Source organism: Triticum dicoccoides, chromosome 1A (assembly GCF_002162155.2).
Source record: "Triticum dicoccoides isolate Atlit2015 ecotype Zavitan chromosome 1A, WEW_v2.0, whole genome shotgun sequence".
NCBI classification, from domain to species: Eukaryota; Viridiplantae; Streptophyta; class Magnoliopsida; order Poales; family Poaceae; genus Triticum; species Triticum dicoccoides.
In genome coordinates this window covers 552,518,153-552,526,321 of record NC_041380.1, presented here as the reverse complement: position 1 = coordinate 552,526,321, position 8,169 = coordinate 552,518,153, and the positions used below count along the sequence as shown (strand labels likewise).

General features: G+C 48.1%; 1 non-coding gene across 1 annotated transcript; it reads right to left on the bottom strand.

Moving 5' to 3' along the window:
* Positions 1 to 527: 527 nt before the first annotated feature.
* Positions 528 to 635, bottom strand: LOC119296074. The gene has a single exon (XR_005144761.1). It is a non-coding gene; the product is annotated as a small nucleolar RNA Z118/Z121/Z120 (small nucleolar RNA).
* Positions 636 to 8,169: the final 7,534 nt, after the last annotated feature.

The following is an 8,169-nucleotide window of genomic DNA, read 5'->3' as shown; positions in this document are numbered from 1 at the left end:
GTGATCAAAATCTGTGTCTAGATATATACTGCATAGACTCGAAGCAAGCTCGTGGTGGCAAGAAGACCACCACAGTTCCAAACAATTGAACCATCGACCTGATGGCCAGAAGACTGTCACCGAAGACCACATGCACTATATCACTGGCTCGATGACCATAGCTCAAAAGCTAATTCCTAGAGTAGACACGGGAGGAAAGAGAGATCAGGGACTCGCCTAAGTAGCTGTAGCCAAGAAGGCAATCATGGAAGTCCAGATCATCACACCATGTACGGGCTGCTGGATGGTATTAATGTCGAGGCCCTTCAGCTTGACAACCGACTCCACGTGGCCCTTGAGAATAGCAAGTTCCCTCAGACTGTAACAACCATGACTTCCAGGTTTTTCTCTCTCTACACATGCTCTCCTGTAATATTCAAACAAGGGATTCAAGTCTCTCTCGAATGGACACGACACAAAATTATGGCATTAAAATATTCGAGACTAATCAACACACAACCATGCTACAGGAAAATGGACAATGAATATGTTTGCTCAGAGTTTATGATCAGTTTAGGATTTATAATCAGGGAAATCAGCCTTCTACAACAACCAACTTACTATGATACCGCCCTTGTGATTCATCACAGCAAACGATTAAGTTACCGTTGCTCAATGGAAGAAGTAGTGAACCGAAACTGCTATGCAAGAAATCGTATTTCAAAAGAAGAAAACTCAACGTCTCTCTACAAGTTATGAATTATGTCAAGTTTCAGGCGTCTTAATAGTGAAGATAGCGTTATTTCTCAAGTACCATACAACCATCAGATCATAATAATCCAGTCTCAAGAGATTGGCTTATACTTAAACAATCAAATGAGATGTGTTCCTCCCTTTGAACGGGCACAATGCGAGCACACACCAATTGGTAGGAGGCAAACTGATTGAGGGGCATTGCCATCAAGCCTCTAAGATATTGCATAAACAGAGAAAAAATAATGTATCAACCTGGGCACCTTACAGTAAGAACCTGTAACACCCACAATGCGGCTATATCTTCCACATGTCGGGGCACGACTTAGAGGCATAGCCGCATGGTAGGTTTGTCGCAAAAGGGGTAATTTTCACACAATCCCATGTACTGAATAAGAAAGGGATAAAGATTTGGCTTACAATCGCCACTTCACACAAATACAAGTTAAACACACATCATCCAGAGTACAATCAAATGTCCGACTACGGAACCAAAATAAAAGAAGACAACCCCAAATGCTAGATCCCCAATCGTCCCAACTGGGCTCCACTACTGATCAAAAGGAAACGAAACAAAACAACGACCAAGATCTTCATCGGGCTCTCACTTGAGCACGGTTGCGTCACCTGCACGGGTTTCATCGGCACCTGCAACTGTTTGGAAGTATCTGTGAGCCACGAGGACTCAGCAATCTCACACCCGCGAGATCAAGACTATTTAAGCTTATGGGTAGGAAAGGGTAGTGAGGTGGAGCTACAGCAAGCACTAAACATGTATGGTAGCTAACTTACGCAAATAAGAGCGAGAAGAGAAGCAACACAACGGTCGTGAACTAGAAGTGATCCTGAAACTACTTACGTTCAAGCATAACACAAGAACCATGTTCACTTCCCGGACTCCGCCGAGAAGAGACCATCACGGCTACACACGTGGTTGATTCATTTTAATTAAGTTAAGTGTCAAGTTCTCTACAACCGGACATTAACAAATTCCCATCTACCACATAACCGCGGGCACGGCTTTCGAAAGTTCAAACCCTGCAGGGGTGTCCCAACATAGCCCATCACAAGCTCTCACTGTCAACGAAGGATATTCCTTCTCCCGGGAAGACCCGATCTGTCTCTGAATCCCGGTTACAAGACATTTCGATAATGGTAAAACAAGACCAGCAAGACCGCCCGATACGCCGACATCCTGATAGGAGCTGCACATATCTCGTTCTCAGGGCAACACCGGATGAACACTATGTATAGCTAAAACCAGCCCTCAAGTTTCCCCGAGGTGGTGCCGCAAGTTGATCTGGTTCGGACCAACACTTAGAGAAGCACTGGCCCCGGGGGGGGGGGGGTTAAATAAAGATGACCCTCGGGTTGGCCGACCCGAGGGAAGGGTAGGTGGTGGTGAGGCAAATGGTAAAAACAAGGTTGGGTCTTGCTGGAGGAGTTTTATTCAAAGCGAACTGTCAAGGGGTCCCCATAACACCCAACTGTGTAAGGAATGCAAAATCAAGGAACATAACACCGGTATGACGGAAACTAGGGCGGCAAGAGTGAAACAAAACACCAGGCATAAGGCCGAGCCTTCCACCCTTTACCAAGTATATAGATGCATTAAAGTAAATAAGATATAATAATGATATCCCACCATATCCATGTTCCAAACATGGAACAAACTTCATCTTCACCTGCAACTAGCAACGCTATAAGAGGGGCTGAGCAAAGCAGTAACATAGCCAAACAACGGTTTGCTAGGAAAGGAGGGTTAGAGGCTTGACATGGCAATATGGGAGGCATGATATATCAAGTGGTAGGTATCGCGGCATAGCAATAGAGCGAACAACTAGCAAGCAAAGATAGAAGTGATTTTGAGGGTATGGTCATCTTGCGTGAGATCCCGCAAGGAAGAAGAACGAGTCCATGAAGAAGACAAACGAACGAAGTCAAACGGATCCTCACAAACGCGACGTTATCGGAACTAACCCGAAGAAGCAACACCGGAAAGAAGCAAACAACATAGTAAACAACCATCACATAATCATGGCATGATGCACAATTAAGTATGATGCATGTCCGGTTTAATGAGGCATGGATGGCAAAGTGCACAAGCAAAACTACAAGTTAAGTGGAGCTCAATATGCAACGAGTTGCATATTGACGAAACACCACACGACTTATTTAGTTCTCTCTCGTTTAGGTACCCAACAATATTAAATGTTGTTAATCATGGCAAGAGGTGAAGCATAATAAAACTACTTAACTACGCAATTTTAAATGAGGCCGGAACAACAAACAACAAGTCCGGAAAATCCTCATGTGCATATTTATGGATTTGGTATTGTTCTGTCCTAAAGCATATTTTAGAGTTGTTAACCATGCAATATGAGTGCACCATGTTAAACTAGGCATTTTTCTACCCCATTTACATATAAAGTTTAAAAGTTTGGAGCTACGGTTGTTTAGTTATGGATTAAATCATTTTAGCATGGCAATATGGCAAATTTAGACAAACAACATCTTAAACATTTTAAACATAGATGAAAGTTGCATAATATGAATCTACACAAAAATCTAAGCATTTTTCATATAAAGTTTTTTTAATCCGATGCACGGTTGTGAAGTTATTAAATGCATGGAGCTTAGGGGTTTTTCTGCAAATCTGTAAAACCTGGGATAAAAGATTAAATGCGTCCAAAGGAAAAAAAACACTGATCGGGCCGAAACTGGCAGCCCAACAGTGCATAGGGTCTGGGCGGCTGTCGGTGTCAAAACCGGCGGATCTCGGGTAGGGGGTCCCAAACTGTGCGTCTAAGGCGGATGGTAACATGAGGCAGGGGACACGATGTTTACCCAGGTTCGGGCCCTCTTGATGGAGGTAATACACTACGTCCTGCTTGATTGTTCTTGATGATATGAGTATTACAAGAGTTGATCTACCACGAGATCAGAGAGGCTAAACCCTAGAGGCTAGCCTATGGTATGATTGTCTCTTGTCCTACGGACTAAACCCTCCGGTTTATATAGACACGGAGGGGGCTAGGGTTACACAGAGTCGGTTACAAGGGAGGAGATCTACATATCCGTATTGCCAAGCTTGCCTTCTACGCCAAGGAAAGTCCCATCCGAACACGGGACGAAGTATTCAATCTTGTATCTTCATAGTCCAACAGTCTGGCCAAAGGATATAGTCCGGCTGTCCGGAGACCCCCTAATTCAGGACTCCCTCAGTAGCCCCTGAACCAGGCTTAAATGACGATGAGTCCGGCGCGCAGTATCGTCTTCGGCATTGCAAGGCGGGTTCCTCCTCCGAATACTCCATAAAAGATTTTAAACACAAGGATAGTGTCTGGCTCTGCAAAACAAGTTCCACATACCATCATAGAGAGAATAATATTTCCACAAATCCAATCTGCTGATACGTTTGACAGCCTGACATCATGTCATGGCTCGGTCATTATTCGAACCGTTTTTCCCAACCAGCCACTGCGCACATCGCGAGGTGGTTTTCTTAGCACGTCTTGTCAAAGCAAAGATCGTGTCCCCTTATCACGGGATTCTCATCAATACGGATGCGGGTAACTCAACCGCGCCATCAATTACGACGCTTGGGGAATAAGATGTTTTATCAGGCGAGTGGGGGTGCATCGCCTCTTCCCCCCTTATAAAGGGATTAGGATTCATTCTTTTCACCCACGCCTTCTTCCCAATTCATTCCACTCTGCTCAGGCTCCAGCGCCATGGCGTTCACCTTCTCTACCCACAAAAGGTCTTCCAAAGATGTCTGGATCCGGAGCGGGAGGCAAATGGATGGCCTCTACCGTCCGAGAGAAGGATATCAAAAAGCTTCGGGAAGCCGAGTATCTGGTCAAGAAAATCAACCACCATCTCCCGACGGCGGGACAGATCATCCCTACTCCGGAACCCCACGAGAGGGTTGTATTCCTCCCTCATTTTGTCCGCGGGCTAGGGTTTCCTCTCCACCAGTTCGTCCGTGGCCTCATGTATTATTATGGGATCGATCTTCATGATCTGTCCCCTAACTCCTTCCTCAACATATCGACATTCATTGTCGTGTGCGAGGCTTTTCTCCATATTTCGCCGCACTTCAGTTTATGGCTGAAGGTTTTTAATGTGAAGCCCAAGGTGGTGGGCGTTGAGCATGCCGAGTGCGGGGGCGCTATGGTGAGCAAGATGCCCAACGTCGTGTGGCCAACGGGAACCTTTAATGATTCTGTCAAGGAGTGGCAACAGCAGTGGTTTTACATCACTGAGCCGTGCAACAAGGAATGGGCCGCCTCTTCTGAGTTTCGCTCCGGCGCCCCTCTGCGGCTTACATCCTGGGTCAAGAAAGGCCTGGACTGGTCCTTGTCTGACGAACTGTCGGTGCTTCAGACGCGCGTTAAAGATATGGGAGATAAGAACATTGAACTTGTCAACGTAGTCCAGGTGATGTTAGTCCATCGTATACTGCCATGTCAACACCGGACTTGCAATCTATGGGATTTCGATCCGGCCAGGCACCAAACTTTGCGAAGGTTCTTCGGCTCCATGCACGAGGACATTTGGAAGGTGCTTTTCAAGTCTGGTGAATCATGGCCGGACTCCGCCGAAGATCGCGGGTACCAACTGTCCCGTCATGCAAGTTCAGTGAGTTTATTAAACTTTACTATCCGCATGACCCAAAGGAAGCGCTTAACGCATGTTTATTCAACTCCCCCAGAGCTGGATGAAGAAGGCAGAGCAGATCCATTGTCCGGCCCCATTGCCCGAAGACCCGACCATTCCACTTTTGACGAAGATTCTGGTCCCGGCGCCCTACAAGGTGCCGAAGAAGACGGCCGAAAAGGAGGCCAAAAAGACCCGGGGCAGCCTTCATCGTCGCGGCACTTCGGACACAATACCCGAAGGCTCTGATGCCCACTCCGCCTCTGAAGAGGATAAAAAGGAGGAGGAAGATGAATCCCCTGCGGGGGGAAGGAGGAAGAGGACGGGCTCTACACCCTTAGAGGCAGAACTGCCCAAAAGGCGAAGGGCTTCTCTTCCGGAGGAGTCCACTGCCACCGCCGACAGCGGCCTGGCATGGGATCCCAGGGCCCAGCCCCTGGTCAACTCGTAAGTATATAAAATTCGAGTACATTTAAGCGTCCGGACTCATCGTGGCTTAGTATTTTAACCTTAAGCCAAATTTTTTGGTAGTCCGGTGAGGTCCCGTACCAAACAATCCTCATCAGAGGACCTGCTGAGCTCAAATGCTATGGAGAGTGGGACGCCCCAAAAGGCCCCTTCCTCCAAACAGGTGCATAACACCGAGGCTTCATCCCAGAAGGACCCCGGCCAAGGAGGAAAGGAAGAAACCGTGAAGGCGGCGCCTGGAGGTCAAACCACAGGGGTCGGACATGTGGGGAAAAAGATTCCCATAGGGTCTGACGGCGGGGGTGACCCTGAGTTCGGTTCCTCACCGGATGTGATTCCAGAGGTTTATACGGCTCCAGGATTGAGAAGGCAGCCTCCTTCAGCTGGAGGGGGCGTGCCTGTTCCGCCGGCGACCTCTGTCCATCCAGAGGTGTCCGATGCTTTGCTGGCGGCGTTACGAGACGCCTCCATTGTTGACGAACACCGTGCCCTTATGGGTGCGGTGATTGAGAAAATTCAGTCAACCGAGAGTGGACTGAACGAAGCCTGTATCAGCCTTATAAGAGGCTTTGAGGTATGTTTTATGAGTTTGCCGAAGAGTGACATAGTATAGATAGTAGCCCCTGATACCCTGTTCGGTGAAAGAAGGAACCGGACAGGGGATCGCATTGAAGATCCCAGGAAGACTCATTGAGTAATATTGATTTCTCTTCTGTTCCAAGCAGGTACCTGCAGCGGCTGCTGCCTCTCGCACTGCGGAGATCTCCAGACTGAATCAAAGTCTGGAGCGGGCCATGGAAGAAATTGTCCAATTAAAAATGCAGTTGAGGGATAAACAAGGTATGCACAAGCGTTGCGCGCATTTATTGCCATGTTACGGGGAGCCGGGCAAACCCAACTATTGACCCAAGACATGATTCAGAGCTGATGCATATAATGCTATAAGTTCGGGGTGCCAACTTCCATGAAGGTGTTCGGAATTTTATTGCCATGTTACGGGGAAAACGAAGCCCCTGGCGTATTTAAGGCATATCGCTGTGTACGGATGCCATTTGACGAAATGATTTCGATAAGAAATAATCAGCAGGTAAACGTCATATGAATCCACATGTTGTATTTGAATAATACGTCTATGCGTATGGGTACAAGTAATGTGAAAAAAAGGTTGTGATAACAGAACCTACTGTGACTAGGGGGAAGGGGTTGAGTGCGGATCCGTATTGTAGCCGGACGTTCGCTGCGGGGAATGTCTAAGGAATCCCCTGACGCGTTCGAGCTGCCTCTGTAGAGTCCGTCCTGGTCAGTGCGAAGGTGAACCTACAAAGGAAATATAAGAAATGTTTGTGTGCTGGAAGGCGGTTGAACCACTGAGTGTGGCCTGTCATGGCCTTCGCCGGAGTGTTTAGTTGAGCTCTGGACGAGCCGGGGTACTCTCCCGCAAAGTAGTTCGGAGCCCCTTGACGGTGTCCGGGAGCCTAGGTGTCGACTCGAGGTTTGGCTGCAAGGTGCTGCTCGGTGTTCCTGCTGCTAAGGCAGGGATGTATTTGTTGGTGCCGAAGGAAGGTTCGGCCTTGCCATGGACTATGATGACGCCGCTTGGACCGGGCATTTTGAGCTTACAGTAGGCATAATGTGGCACCGCGTTGAATCGAGCGAACGCGGTTCGCCCGAGCAGTGCTTGATAGTCACCGCGGAAAGGGGCGATTTCGAAGATTAACTCTTCGATACGGTAATTTTCCGGTGATCCGAAGATTACCTCGAGGGCAATGGAGCCTGTACAGCTGACCTCCATACCTGGTATGATGCCTCTAAAAGTGGCTTTAGTGGACTTGGTCGCTGAATGATCGATGCCCATCTTGCGCATTGTATCTGATGCAGCAGATTTAAACTTCTACCTCCGTCCATAAGGACTCGAGTGAGGTGGAACCCGCCTACTATTGGGTCGAGGATTAGTGCGGCTGGATTGCCCCGATTGGCGTTAACCGGACGATCCGTGCGGTTGAAGGTGACTGGCCCTAGCTTATATTGTGGGACGGCGAGTTCCGTTGGGCCATCGTCCCTGACGGTGCATATCTGGTGCAAGTGGGCAATTTGGGTGGTATTTACCATGTTTACCGATTGAGTATGGGGGGGATTTCTTTTGCCCTCCTGTGTTCGGCGATTTGGGCTCTTTGTCGCTATCGTCGCTTTGAAACCCCTCTTCGTTTTTGGCGCCTGCCTTGCCGGCTTGTTTGAAAACCCAGCATTCTCTGTTGGTATGGGTGGCTGGCGTTTCTGGGGTGCCATGAATTTGGCATTGACGAGCGA